We start from the raw sequence: 14,171 nt of genomic DNA, 5'->3' as shown, positions 1-14,171 counted from the left end.
ATTCTTTATGATAATCATTTATTTTGATTTTCCAATTGTCCTAGATATGACTGGTAAGAACTTCTTGAAGATGAGGCCTCTGTCCTTTTGACATATCCCATCATTTTTAAATGCTTTACTCCTCCCCCTGCAAACACAAACAAACAAACAAACAAACAAAAAGGTCATCACCTTGAATTTTATATACTTTGATCACCTCCCTGTGTACATGTTCTAAAATGCCTGGATAGTTTTTCACATTTTCATAGTTTCAGTAACTTTCTGAAAGTGAATTTTGTATCACTCTTAGGACGTTTGCTTTCCTCTTTTCCTCACAGTTTTTCTGGACTCCTTAGATCCCTATAAAACCTAGTGTGAGCTTATAAGATAACTCTTTTGGAAATTGGTGTTTAATTCTCTGTTTACAGATAATTTGACATTTTTATTATTCTCTAACTTCCAGTTATACTGAAGCCCTAGGGTTTTTGTATTTTTGTTTGTTTGTTTTGGTTGTATATTTTTTGAAGAATGTGGGAAAAGTTTCAGATTTAAATGGCTGGTATTGGGGATCCCCAGGTGCCTCAGCGGTTTAGCGCCTGCCTTTAGCCCAGGGCCTGGTCCTGGAGTCCTGGGATCGAGTCCCGCGTCGGGCTCCCTGGATGGAGCCTGCTTCTCCCTCTGCCTGTGTCTCTGCCTCTCTCTCTTTCTCTGTGTGTGTGTCTCTCATGAATGAATGAATGAATGAATGAATGAATAAATAAATAAATAAATAAATAAATAAATAAATAAATAATATTAAAAAAAATAAATGGCTGGTATTACCACAACTACCCAGAATTCCAGGTCTGTGTTTTTAAAGCATTACACAGAGCATACTAACATTTCAAGTTATTTGCAATATGCCATGATGCAACAGAATTTATGGATTGCAGATCTTTACCTTCAGGGGTCTGTGTTCTCTTAATCTAGTTTAATTTAGTTAAATTGAAGCTTTCTTTCTCTGTTATTATAATTATTTTATCAAATAGTAAACCTGTCAGTCTAGGAAGTATGTCTCTGGAAGATGTTGTGTTTTACAGTAAATGTAAAATCATTATTTTAGATCATAAAGTCCCTTGATTTGTACCAATTGATTTGGTTTATACATTTCTCCCTTAGCTTAAAAATTTTTCGAATATGAGGGCACCTGGGTGGCTCAGTCAGCTAAGCGTCTGCCTTTGGCTCAGGTCATGATCCCAGGGTCCTGGGATGGAGCCCTGCATTCGGCTTCTTACTCAGCAGGCAGTCTGCCCCTCCCTCTGCCTCTCCTTCTGCGTTCCCCCCACTCATGCTCTCTTTCATTTTTTCTTTCAAATAAAGGAAACCTATAAAAAAGTAAAATTATCAAATGTATATTTAAACAAATGGAAATTCAAGCCCATGGAATTTTAAAACATATATACAGAGATTAAAACAAGATAACCAATCGATAATACCTGATTATAAGAATCCAATGAAATATAGTTAGAAGCCATTGCTTCATTTAATGAAATAAGCTTTTTGACCGTAATTAAGGAGATTTTCTCCTCTCCAGTTTCACAGCAAAGAGGTCTGATTGTAGTTGGATCGGGAACAAGACACTCCAGTGCTTGCAAATGGTAGAAGGTAGCTGGCAAAAGTAGGAAATAGCTGAGTGCAGAAAGCATGCCACATTCAGGAGGGGCAAGCATTTCTCTGTTCTCTGGAGGCTGTGAACCCAGCCTCACAAAATCTTTGCTCTTTCAAAGAAGCTAGAAATGAGAATTATTCTGAGAAATCTCCTACTTTACAATTTCTTAAAAATAGTTTCAAAACCATGGCGTGGGATAAACAAAACATGTCAGTAAGCCAGATTTGGTTATTATATCCCAGCTTTCACCCTCTTCTCTGGATGCATTGTAGGGACTATCAGGGGCTGTAGTGAGAAGAATCTGTGTCGGAAAAGCTGGTTCATAGGCTAGGATTACCTCTTATTAGCTGCGTCAATCTGGGCAAATCATGTGATTAGTATTAACTTCAGTTCTCTTGCCTATGAGGGTGAATATACTAAAATATGAAGAAATATATAGGTTTGCTAGTTATAACTTCATAATTCTTTTGAAATTATTTGTGGACATAAATTAGTATCTACTATTAAGCTCTAAGGTTTAAACCTAGAAAAATGAAATTTATAGAAATACACCATTTCTTAGAAATTTCTTAATCCCCTTTTGACATGTAACTATAAATTGTTACCTCTATCTAGTTTCCTTTCGTTTGAGACCTTTTGTGTTGAGTGAGCATTAGTAAAATCATTCATTCTTGTGCCAGGCGGAGGCCAGTGTCATCTTGTTGTCTTCCATTCACTAGAGGAAGACAAATGAGGTTTTCAACTCAGAATGCCTGTTCTGCTTGTTGAACTTTTGATTTGATTGCATTTGGCTTTGGTTGGACACAAAGGTACACCTCCGGCATTAGGAAGCTGATGTCCCTGTTTAGCGCCGTGAACCAAATCTTTCTGGGCAGATTCTGCTCCTCACTGAGGCCCCATGTTCCCCTAAAGATGCTTGCTACTTAAGAGGGTTTCTCTTTATACTGTCTATAGTGGTTTTGATCTGCATTGTACTTTAAAGGGTCACTTTGATTATCACTAGGTATGTTTGTTTTGTTTTCTTTTGAACAGTTCTTGTATGGCACACCATACCCAGTAGGATAAAATCCATTTAAGTTGAAATATTTTGAGCTTTGAAATTAATGTGCTCTTCCCAACACCTCTCCTTTAAACCAAACAAATCAATTAATAAAATCTGATTAACTTTCTCCTTATTAGTAACTTTCTGACAAAAAAAATGGATGTTTGTGTATTTTTGTAAGGTGTGCAAGTGGCATGCCTGCATTTTTCTCAGTGCATGGTTTTCAATTAGAATTGAAATGCAATTACAAAGTGACTTGGTGCAAATCTCTGGATAAATCAAACAAAATTCTCTTCTAACTCAGTGATCTTCATATGTCAGACAAAAGTACATTTTAAAAGCTTGAAATATTTTAATAACCACCTCAAATCTCCAACCTAAATTTACTTATAAATATCTCCAACTTTCGAATTGCTTTTATGTTATTCTGGCGTGTTCTGGGGAAACTGTTTCTTGCATATATTTCTGAAGCCACTGTGCAGACTTCTTACCTCTTAAGAGCATCCTCTGACTAATATATAGAATATTTGTATATAGTTGGGAATATTTCTGTTCATCAGCCCATTATACTTTGCTAGATATATAATAGACATTTTGCAAAACCTTATTTCAGTATGTTAAAGTATATGTTCTTTAAGTGTGTGTTGGTCTGGATTAGTTTTTCTGTGACCTTGGCAAATTGCTTACTCTTTTGGATTTTTTTTTCTTTTCACAGATGCATATTGTAGGAGTATTTTGAGGATGAATGTTTGCAAATCATTTTGAAATTGCCAAACGCCACATACAGTAAGTAATATGTATTTTTATTTTTCCACTCAGTTACAGTCATGCTGAATGAATTTGGCAGTCATAAAAGAACACATTTCTATTTATGGTTCTTGATATTTGTGAATATTGAGGCAAAATGTATATAAAAGATAAAATTTGACGAGCTATTTGCTAGTCTGGATTAATTTGTATAAATTCAAGATTTCTGATGACAGATTTTTACTATTGCTCCACTTATATAACTTTCACGTAATATTTCTCACTTATATTTGGGTGAGTTTTTTTTCTGAATCATAAATTGAGAAGAGTGCAGGAAATATTAGTGTTATTAGCCCGTGCTGTTATGGAGATTTAAAAGAAATATTGAATTAAGAATTAAGATTTGCTGACTACTAAGACTTACTGTGAATCAGGCAATTTATATGTGTTGCCTATAATTCTTCCCTAAATATTTTAAGATCATTAGTTTTATCCTTGTTTTATAAATAAAAGAAAGTGAGGGTCAAGAAGTTTTCACACCTTGCTCAATATCTACTCAAAGTGATGAGTCTGGGCTTTGAGCACAAGACTTTTCAGAAAATACTGCCTCTACCTATTAATGTACGTAAAGTTAAATAAGTCTTCTAAGAGGCTGAATATTTAGGAGTTGAAACATGTTCTGATACTTTCTTTATATTTCTGTTTTGCTTAAGCATTAGCCTGAAATATTGTACTTTTTTCTGTATTATCTATCATTTGATTGCTTTTATTTCAAATGGTGTTTTCCAGTTCCTCTACTTGGACTTCTTTGAACTAGGATAGAAGAAATGCAAATGCAGATTCTGAGAAACATTGTATTTTTAGGTGATCTTAGTATTTGATTAAAACAGTTTAGAATTAGTGTTCTTTTATCTATGTATCAATATTTAATTCATCAAGAAGAGTTCTTTTTTAAAAAAGATTTTATTTATTTATTCATAAAAGACACAGAGAGAGAGGCGGAGACACAGGCAGAGGGAGAAGCAGGCTCCATGCAGGGAGCCCGATGAGGGATTCGATCCTGGGACTCCAGGGTCATGCCTTGGACTGAAGGCAGGTGCCAAACCGCTGAGCCACCCAGGCGTCCCTAGAAATAGAGTTCTGAAGTTCTCTAAGGTTTTATTTCCTTCATTAAAAAAAAAAAGCAAATAAAATTAAATCACGTTATTATTATCATTATTTTTTAAAAGATTTTATTTATTTATTCATGAGAGACACAGAGAGAGCCAGAGACACAGGCAGAGGGAGAAGCAGGCTCCACGCAGGGAGCCCGAAGCGGGACTCGATCCCGGGTCTCCAGGATCAGGCCCTGGGCCCTCAACCACTGGGCCACCCGGGCTGCCCTCATGTTATTATTTTAAGAGTTTGGAGGGACCACAGAATCAGAGTCCTAGCTTTCACATGCTCAGATTCCTTGTTTGATGAAATGAGGTGATTGGGAGGACAATTTTAAAGTAGGTTTTCTAAAAAATGTACAAGTGATAATGGCAGCATTGATGTTTTTATGTTGTCTCCTAATAAAACTACTTAAAAAAAAAAAAAGATGGCCTAGTATGTGTCTAGGGATTCATGCTGCGTATCCAGACCACCTGATTTTAAATACCAGATTTATCACTTATTAGCTGTGTGGTTGAACAAATTAAGGTCTCTTTAAAATGGATGTAAGATTGGGAACTACTTCATTTGTATGTTAACACATGTAAGGTGCAGCAGAATTCCAGCTACTTAGTAAGTTGATGTTTCAATTCAAGTATGTCTGTTAATAAGCATGACTTCATAATCATGTCATGCAAAGTATACGAAAACAGTTCTCAGTGAATAATGTTTATTGACATGTTCCAAAGGAAACTAAGGTCCAGCCTTCTTTATAAATGTAGAGACATCTCTACTATTTTGAACTCTTAGTGAAAAAACAAACCACTTAGGTAATCAACATTTATATACGGCAAGTGACATCAGCACACGTATATGTGCTCGTGTGTGTCGACTGCATTCCTAGACTGCAAGTGTGTTTGTGTGCTTTTTGGGGAAGAGGGGGTAGCTGTGAAGTGCTTACAGAGTCTAAAATGCATACTTGGAAGGAGGACAAACTTACAGATAGAAAATAAAGTAGTAGTTGAAATGATGGTCAATTCACTTGAGGGAATAATCTCATCCCATGCTTTATGAAACAGTTCATGGAACTTGAAGTGATGTGGACACGGAAACAGTATTTTCTAAGTATTTACTCTATCCCATGCATTTTACATTCAGTATCTCAGTTTTTCTAAGCAATAAGATGAGGTAGGTGTGTTATCCTAATCTTTTTGTAAAAGGAGAGTGTGCAGTAGGATGTTTTAAATCTGTCATTCATGGGACCAAAGCTTGAGACTGATCTAATTCTCAAACATTTATTCTTTATACTCTTTTTTTCTAATGTTTTTTTTTTTTTTAGATTTTATTCATTTATTAGAGAGAGAAAGAGAGAGAGAGAGGAAGAGAGATACAGGCAGAGGGAGAAGCAGGCTCCATGCAGGGAGCCCGACGTGGGTCTCCAGGATCACGCCCTGGGCCGAAGGTGGTGCTAAACCACTGAGCCACCTGGGCTGCCCAGTTCTTTATACTCTTAACATGAGTGTTAAGGACTGAAATTCTGTGGCTGATCTTTCTTTTATTTGCATGAAAACAGTGCTCCCAAACTTCAGATCATACATATGAGTTCTTTAGTAAATAAGTAGTTGATTATTGAATTTCGACTATAGTAAATGACAATTGCCTCACATTTGTAACCCAGTCCAATCTTATTCTGCTCCTGCACAACAGGCCAGTAAGTTGAAAGAGGTGTTGCGGCCAGGAAAGCAATTTTATTCAGAAAGCCAGAAACCAAGGGCGTGGCCGACTGTTAATCTGAGACAACCATCTTCCCTCAACATGGGATTGGAGCTACTTTTATATTAGCAAAGGGGGAGTGGGACGGGGTTGTTGTCTGAAGGTGACTAATGTTTGTTGATCCAAGGAAGGTCATGTAACTTCTTTATCATTGGTCAGTTCATCTTCGTGTACAGGCATCTGGTCATACCATTCCCGTACATCTTTTTTTTTTTTTTTAAGGTTTGTTTATTTATTTGTTTTAGAGAAAGTGAGAGAGATAATAAGTGGGGCAGGGGCAGAAAAGAGACGGGAAGGGAGAGAGTCTCGAGCAGACTCCCTGCTGAGCATGAAGCCCTTCTGGGGCTCAGTGCCATGACCCTAAGATCATGACCTGAGCTGAAATCAAGAGTTGGGTGCTCAACTGACTGAGCCACTCAGGCACCCTGCTGTTCCTGTAAATCTTAATCAGAGCATAATCATTTCTCTGTTTCTTTATCTCCTGGGTGAAGTAGGTTTTGAGTAAATACTGATTTTTGCAAATCATAGCTGTACCATGTCTACATGGCAGGGCATAGCAGAAGTTTCTAAGCTATAGGTTGTAGCAGCAAGGGAAATAGAAGCAATGTAAGTAGCAATGCTAAGTTTCTCCCTGTTACAGAGTGAGTGTTCAGGGGCCACTCAGCAATCTGAAACAAATTGCCTTTTAAAAATGTTGTTTTTGTAAAGAAAACTTAAAAAATAAAAAAGCTTCTTTGCTAGCAGCAGATACTATATCTTATGCTACTTCTCAGAATTTGAAGTGACTGACCACACCATTTTCTTGCGATCCTGCCACCATTTCATACAGTGCAGAAAAGTTTGAAATGAAGAGTTCAGCTTGACTTAATTAATGATTCTCCTCACTATTTGTTATCTTCAGGTGTCTCATCATTGAGGGACGTCTTCTACAACACCACATGGGTGGCATTGACACTTGTCCTTTTCTTTTTTTAAGAAAAGATTTTATTTATTTATTCATGAGAGACACACACACACACACACACACAGAGAGAGAGAGAGAGAGAGAGAGAGAGAGAGGCAGAGACACAGGCAGAGGGAGAAGCAGGCTCCATGCAGGGAGCCCAATGTGGGACTCCATCCCGGGTCTCCAGGATCACGCCCTGGGCTGAAGGCAGCGCTAAACTGCTGAGCCTCAGGAATCCCTGACATTTGTCCTTGTCATCTCTTTGGGGATCTTCATCTTTTTTCCTTTTCAGTCATCCACTGATCCCAGTCCCAGTCACACATCACTTCTTGAACAAAGTGTCAGCAACACTTTACATAAGGGATATTTTTAAACTTACTAGTATTTAAAATATTATTGCCCTTAAAGGGTAATCTCACAGTGCGGTTGGTTTTGAGAGGAAAGGATTTAGAATACTTCTTTCAATTTTAGATTTGGTCTTTGAAAAACAAAGCTAGTGATTACATTTAGTGATTCTGTTTTCACTTAATTCAATAAATATTTATTGCATACTCCTATAATATGAAAAGCACTGTGTTGGTTTAGGAGTAGAGCAAGTGGAAGGTAAAGATAAAAATGACTCAAGAAAATTCTGTGTTCAATTTAAGGAAATAATATAGGCACAGGCATATATAAAGGCTATTATTGTATTAGGATATGATATCATGAGAACGGCCTAAAGTAATCAAATCAATAAAGCTGTTTTAAATAATTTGAGAAATAATGAAACAATTGGATATTTAAAAAATTGGATATTTAAGAAAGATAGAATTCTGGACTGCATTGGCTCAAGATTTCATCATGGAGATTGCATTTGCACTAGATCTTGGTGCAGGTGGAAAATGTTAACAGATAAGTCAAGGTATTGGCAAACCTAAGCTTAGAGTTGAAGAGGAATACTTCACATTCAATAAGTGGTAAATTAAATAGTCTGACAACAGCATAGGTTTCTTGTGTTAGACTAAAAATGGAGAACACTGGAAAATTAAGGCTGGAACTAGGTTGTAGGAAATACTGATAATCACAGTAAGAACTTTGAATTTAATTGGTAGGCAATCGAAAAAAAAAAAAAGAACGTGTGGGAGGGCCAATCCTGTGAATTAAAAGTGTCCTTTTTGATATTAATCTGGTAGTGTTTTGGCAATGGATTCCAGTCGGAAGACATGTAGACAAGAGCGCAATTTTTAGGAAAATGTAACAGCATGCAAATAAGGCATGAAGGTAAGACCTAAGGTAGTAGCAGTGGGAATGGAGAGAAGGAATAGACACGGGCGAGGCTTTGAAAGACACGAGGTCAGGGAGTAATCATCATCATCATCATCACTTGTGTGACATTTACTAGGTACTGGACCCTGTTTCAAATGATTCATATTGGTTATTTAATTTTACATCAGACAACTCTGAGAGGTAGACACTCATGCCAACCCCATTTTGTATAAAGAGAACTGAGGGAGAATTTAGCCAGGCAAATTGTTTCAGGTCAAATGCTAGAAAATAGCAAAAGTGATACTTGGGCCCACTGAGTCAAACTCTAGAGTCTCTGCAGTAACCACTGTACACCTGTAAACAATAACTGAATTTTCCAGGTTGACCGAACAGGAAAATGACATTACCAGTAGTCAGAATAACAGATTTTTTGTCAGAGTTTACTCCTTCTTCAGTTAAGTCTTTGGATAGGGAGGAAAATCTTTGGACTTTTAGGAAGAATATCTCTTATGGTTAGTGATGAATCTCTTAGCTACATTCATTTCTATGCTGGGCAACAGGAACAGTATAATTTATAATATTGCTCAATTATAAATTAGAATAGTAAATATGTCATCTTAGTATGATTTGTCTTCCTTCCTTAGCACAGCTTAAAATGAAACAAGGATAGAGCGCTAAATTAAAGATTAAATATCTTGGGTGCATGAAAGACCAATATTTTAGAGTTAGTTTACCATCATACTAAACAATAATTTTGACAGAGGAAAATAAAATCTAACACCTAACATAGAGAGTATCTCTCCTTTTTCTGCACTGGCGAAGTAGCATATACATTATATTACTACTGCTCAGGGGCCTGGCTCTGGAACCATATGATTGCATAGGTTCAGATCCCAGAAGGAGGCCTCTCTAGCTCTGTGGCGTTTGTAAAAGTGTGATTTTAGCTGTGTGACATCTTGTGTGTCAATTATGTAAGCTCTCTGGCCTCAGTCTCTTCATCTTTGAAATGCGATAGGAAAACTAGCATGTTTTCTGAATATTGTGAAGGCAAAATGAGATAAAGCACTTACAGTGGTCCCTAACACATAGTCAATTCTCAACAGATGTTACTTATGTTCATTGAACTTTATCTCATCTATCATAGCTTTTATTTATTTTTTATTTTTATTTTTTTAAATTTTTATTTATTTATGATAGTCACAGAGAGAGAGAGAGAGAGAGAGAGAGAGAGAGAGAGAGGCAGAGACATAGGCAGAGGGAGAAGCAGGCTCCATGCACCGGGAGCCCGACGTGGGATTCGATCCCGGGTCTCCAGGATCGCGCCCTGGGCCAAAGGCAGGCGCTAAACCGCTGCGCCACCCAGGGATCCCTATCATAGCTTTTAAGTCATAAAATTTAATTAAATAATTATTGCCATTTTAAATGTGTTTATTGTGAATTTTTATGTATGATGAGCACAAGACAATGAATTTTACAAGCAGAGACCTATGTCGTTTCATCATACAGATCAAGAAAGAGCATTTTCTGCGTCTCAGAAACCTTGCTTTTTTTTTTTTTTTTTGCCTCCCAGACATTACTCCCTTCTACCAATTCCATAGGGATAACATTTTCATAACTTTCGTATCATTTCATTGCTTTTTCATTATAGTTTTAACATTTTATCATACATCCTTAAATGTATGATAAATGCTAGTTTAGCTTAATTTTTAAATTTGTATACATAATAGTCCTACAATATGCATTCCTTTGTGTCTGGTTTCCTTTCTTGAACTTATATATCAGAGTTTCATTACTGTTTTTGTGTGGCTTATGTGGTTTTTCATGGCTATGTAGTATTCCTTTGTAGAAAAGTACTACAGAGTATTTATCCATGTGTTGTTGATAGACATTTGGACTGTTTCTGGGTTTGGGCAATTATGAATAGTGCTGCTATGAACATTCTTTTAGATGTTTCTTATTGCACATATACATCCATTTCTACTAGTGATGAAATTGCTCAATTATATTGTTTACAAATTTTCAATTTTAGTTGATATAGCTAAACAGTTTTCCAAAGTAGTTATACTAATTACACTCTAGTCAGTAGCGTATGAGAGTTCCCATTATTTCATCTATATCAATGCTTTTTATAATCAGTCCTATTACTTTTAGCCATTCTGATGAGAATAGTTTACATTTCCCTTTGAATAATATGGTTCTGTTATATGATTTAGTTGTCATATGAATATTGTCTGTAAATTACCTGTTCATGTGTCTTGCCTATTTTTCTATTGTATTAATTTTTTTATTGTTAATATGCAGAAATTAACTTATTTGAATGAAATGCCTCCTTTCAATTATATGTTACAGATACTTTTTTCCTCTCTGTGACTTGCTTTTTCAATTTTTTTAAAATTTATTTATTCATGAGAGACAGAGAGAGAGAGAGAGAGAGAGAGAGACAGGCAGAGGGAGAAGCAGGCTCCATGCAGGGAGCCTGATGTAGGACTCGATCCTGGGACTCCGGGGTCACGCCCTGGGCTGAGGGCAGGCGCTCAATGACTGAGTCACCCAGGGTCCCTGCTTTTTCAATTTCTTAATGGCATTTTTGAGGAGGAAAAGTTTTTAATTTTAATTATAATCATATTTTTACTTCTTTACATTTTGATCATTCCTCTTAAATTTATTTTTGTGCCTGATTTGAGGTAGAGGTCATGTCCTGTTTTCCTTCCAACTAAATATCCAGTTATTACAGAAGCATACTGAAAATTCTCTTTGCCCACTGCTCTTCAGTGCCATCCTTATCATAAATTAAATATCCATGCATGTCAGTGTTTTGGGGGCCAACTGTATTTTGAGGGGTAGGGCTAGAGAGAGGGTCTTAAGCAGGCTCTCTGCCCAGTGTGGAGCCCTAAGCAGGGCTTGATCTTACCACGCTGAGATCATGACCTGAGTGGAAATCCAGAGTTGGATGCTTAACTGACTGAGCCACCCAAGTGCGTTTAACTATTGTTTTTAATTGGTTTCTTAGTTTCTTCTTGCCAATTATAATGCTGTTTCAACTATGGTCACTTTTTAAATTATTCACAGTATCTGTTAAAACAGGTTCTCCTGCTATGTATTTCTTCAAGGAATAGTTTCATACAAATTTTATGATATTAATATTATTAAAGATAATATTAATACTTTTCAAGCTTTACACTTTTTTTTTTAGCTTTACACTTTTATTTCTTTTTCATATCTTATTGCATTGGCTAGAATGTCCAGAGCAATGCTTAATGAAAGTGGGAGGAGTGGAAATTCTGCTTTTATTTCCAAATCAAAGGGAACAATGTCACCCTGTTAGTATTAATACTGTTTACTATAATGTTTTTTGATAAATATCATATTAGATTGAGAAATTTATTTTTTCCCGTTTTTTCTGGGTTTTTCATCATAACTGGGTTTTGAGTTTTATCAAATGCTTTCTTTGTATCTATTTAGATTATCAAATGATTTTTCTTTTTTCTTTTGTTACTCTGATGATTTATATTGATTTTTTCTCACAGACTTCACAAGGGAGCAGCAGATCTGCTGTTTTCTTCTTACTGTGGGACCTAGAGTGCTAGAGGATTTTTTGTTTCTTCTCTCCACTCCCCTTTTGGAATGTCCCCCATTCTTGCATAGCAGAGTACGTTTCTTGTTGCACCCTTGAACCTTCCCAGGTGGCAGAGCTTGTTACTTGAGGCAGTGCTTCTGATAGAGGCAGGACGGTCCGGGGCTCCTTGGCTGCTCCAGTCTCAACCTTACACTTGTCCTTTGCATCTGGACCTCGGAGAGTGGCTCTTTCAGCATTCCTGCCCATTCCTCCCATGGTACCCAAGCTCCTCCTTGGCTCTGTGAGGTTTTTTGTGGACAAAGGTCCTGTTCTACCAGTGGTAGCAGATCTCTGCTTTGTGTCAGAGATCTGGACCTAAGAGTTACCTGTTCCTCCAACAGGGCCAGATGAATTTTTCTTTGTGGATCTTTTCCAGGGCATTGGGCTTGTGAGAGTTGTTTTCCTAAAAGGCTAAATTTTACTTTGCAATAGAGAAGGGTCTGGGGAATCAGAAAATATTTTATTTTGTGACACCAAAGTACTCTTTCTGGTCTCTTGCCCTGACCTCAGTCTTTCTGCTAAGCATCTAGTAGATGTCTGAAAAGAGAGCTTATGAATGAGCACATATTCCTTTATGTCTGGGGGATCCCAGGGTGTCTATGTTATTCTGGTGACCCATTCCGGCCTTCAAGTATTTGTTACTATTTTAGCTGTTTTCTTCATACCTACTTTCATAATGAGTGCGTATTCCTCTCATGTTCTGTCAAAGGTGAAAATGCTCATATGTCCTGTCTCTCCTCAATGACTGTTATCCTTTAAAATTCAGTTAATCTCTTTGTCTTGCAACTCCAGGTTTCTGATGGGCTCAAGAAGAGTTATTATTTTGTAGTTATCTGGCCTTTTCCTACTGCTAGGAAAAGAGCAATATTCTCTGCTGGCTTTTAAATTTCTAAGTAGCAATTTTTTTCACATATGTTTTAACTCAGCCTTTCAAATTTTACAAAGCAATTTTTTCCTTCACCTAGTCTGCATTTACCAGAGCCAGAAGTCCTAAATTAATGCTATCTTTATAGCCTTTCCACACAAAAGTGAGTTGTTGCTATCACAGTTTTGTGAGCAATTGAAGCTCAATGGAATATATGTAACAAGATACTGTTTTAAAACAAGGTGGAGTTCAAGTTTTCTCCTGCAAAAGGAAGTCTGGTCACTGGCATTGTGGAGCTGGAATTGTGGTGCCTCGCTCATTAGGGAATCTAGTCTCCTTTGATAGATCTGTTCTACCATCTTGGCCATATGACTTCATCCTCAAGGGTTTTCCAGTGGTTTAAGATGACCACTGGACAGCCATTTGTGTTCTGTGCAGCAAGGATGAAAAAAATGCAATGGCAAAAGAGCATGCTACTAGCTGATTTAGCCTTCTTCAAAGGGTTCCCTGGAAACTGCACCCAATATTTTATCCCTAACCATCACTGTTCTTCGATGCAAAATAAGCTGTTACATATAGTATTTTTGCTGCACGCACAATGGCTCTGTACTTGTCCCGAGTAGGGAAGGGGAAGGCAGGTATTGCATGGCCTCTTAGAAGTCTCAGTCATAATTAGAATATGAGGAATACATTTTGGTAATGTGATTTATGAGCTAGGATGGTGTGGGTTAAAATACACAAAATCTATCATAAAAACAGAGCTGGCTGCATTTTGATCTCAGCTTTGCAAATTATCAGTTATGTGACCTTGAGCCAAGGTTCTTATCCTAACTTGTGTTACTTTCTCAGCTGTAAAGGGGCATGATAATTACTATTTTGAAACATTTTGGTCGGGATTGAATATGATAATATATGCAAAACGCCTATCGCATAGGAAAAGATCAATAAATGGTATGTTTTATGTCACCCACCATAGATTAACTTGTATCAGGTTCAGTTATTTAAGGGAGGACAGAGCTTATTCAAGCCTAATACTGATTGATATGATAGAAAGGCCATTGCCTTTGTTTCTCTTGAGTAAAGCTTTATCTTTTAGATGGGATTGAGAGTCTCAATTTCTACCCTTTAAATATATCATTTTTATACTTCAGACTATAGTGGAATATTGCTAAAAAT

The 14,171-nt window shown here is 36.9% G+C and overlaps 1 protein-coding gene across 3 annotated transcripts in view; it reads left to right on the top strand.

Annotated features, from left to right (window-relative positions):
• Nucleotides 1-14,171, top strand: part of GALNT13 (polypeptide N-acetylgalactosaminyltransferase 13) — a 539,320-nt gene that overhangs the window by 64,533 nt on the left and 460,616 nt on the right. For all 3 annotated transcript variants that reach the window (XM_055308339.1, XM_055308341.1, XM_055308340.1), the window contains one exon: nucleotides 3,385-3,455. The gene's annotated coding sequence lies outside the window, so the exon portion shown is untranslated. The remainder of the gene's footprint in view (nucleotides 1-3,384; nucleotides 3,456-14,171) is intronic.

This window comes from Nyctereutes procyonoides, unplaced genomic scaffold, assembly GCF_905146905.1.
Source record: "Nyctereutes procyonoides isolate TBG_1078 unplaced genomic scaffold, NYPRO_anot_genome, whole genome shotgun sequence".
In the NCBI taxonomy this organism is placed as follows: domain Eukaryota; kingdom Metazoa; phylum Chordata; class Mammalia; order Carnivora; family Canidae; genus Nyctereutes; species Nyctereutes procyonoides.
This window is presented reverse-complemented; position numbering and strand designations above follow the sequence as displayed.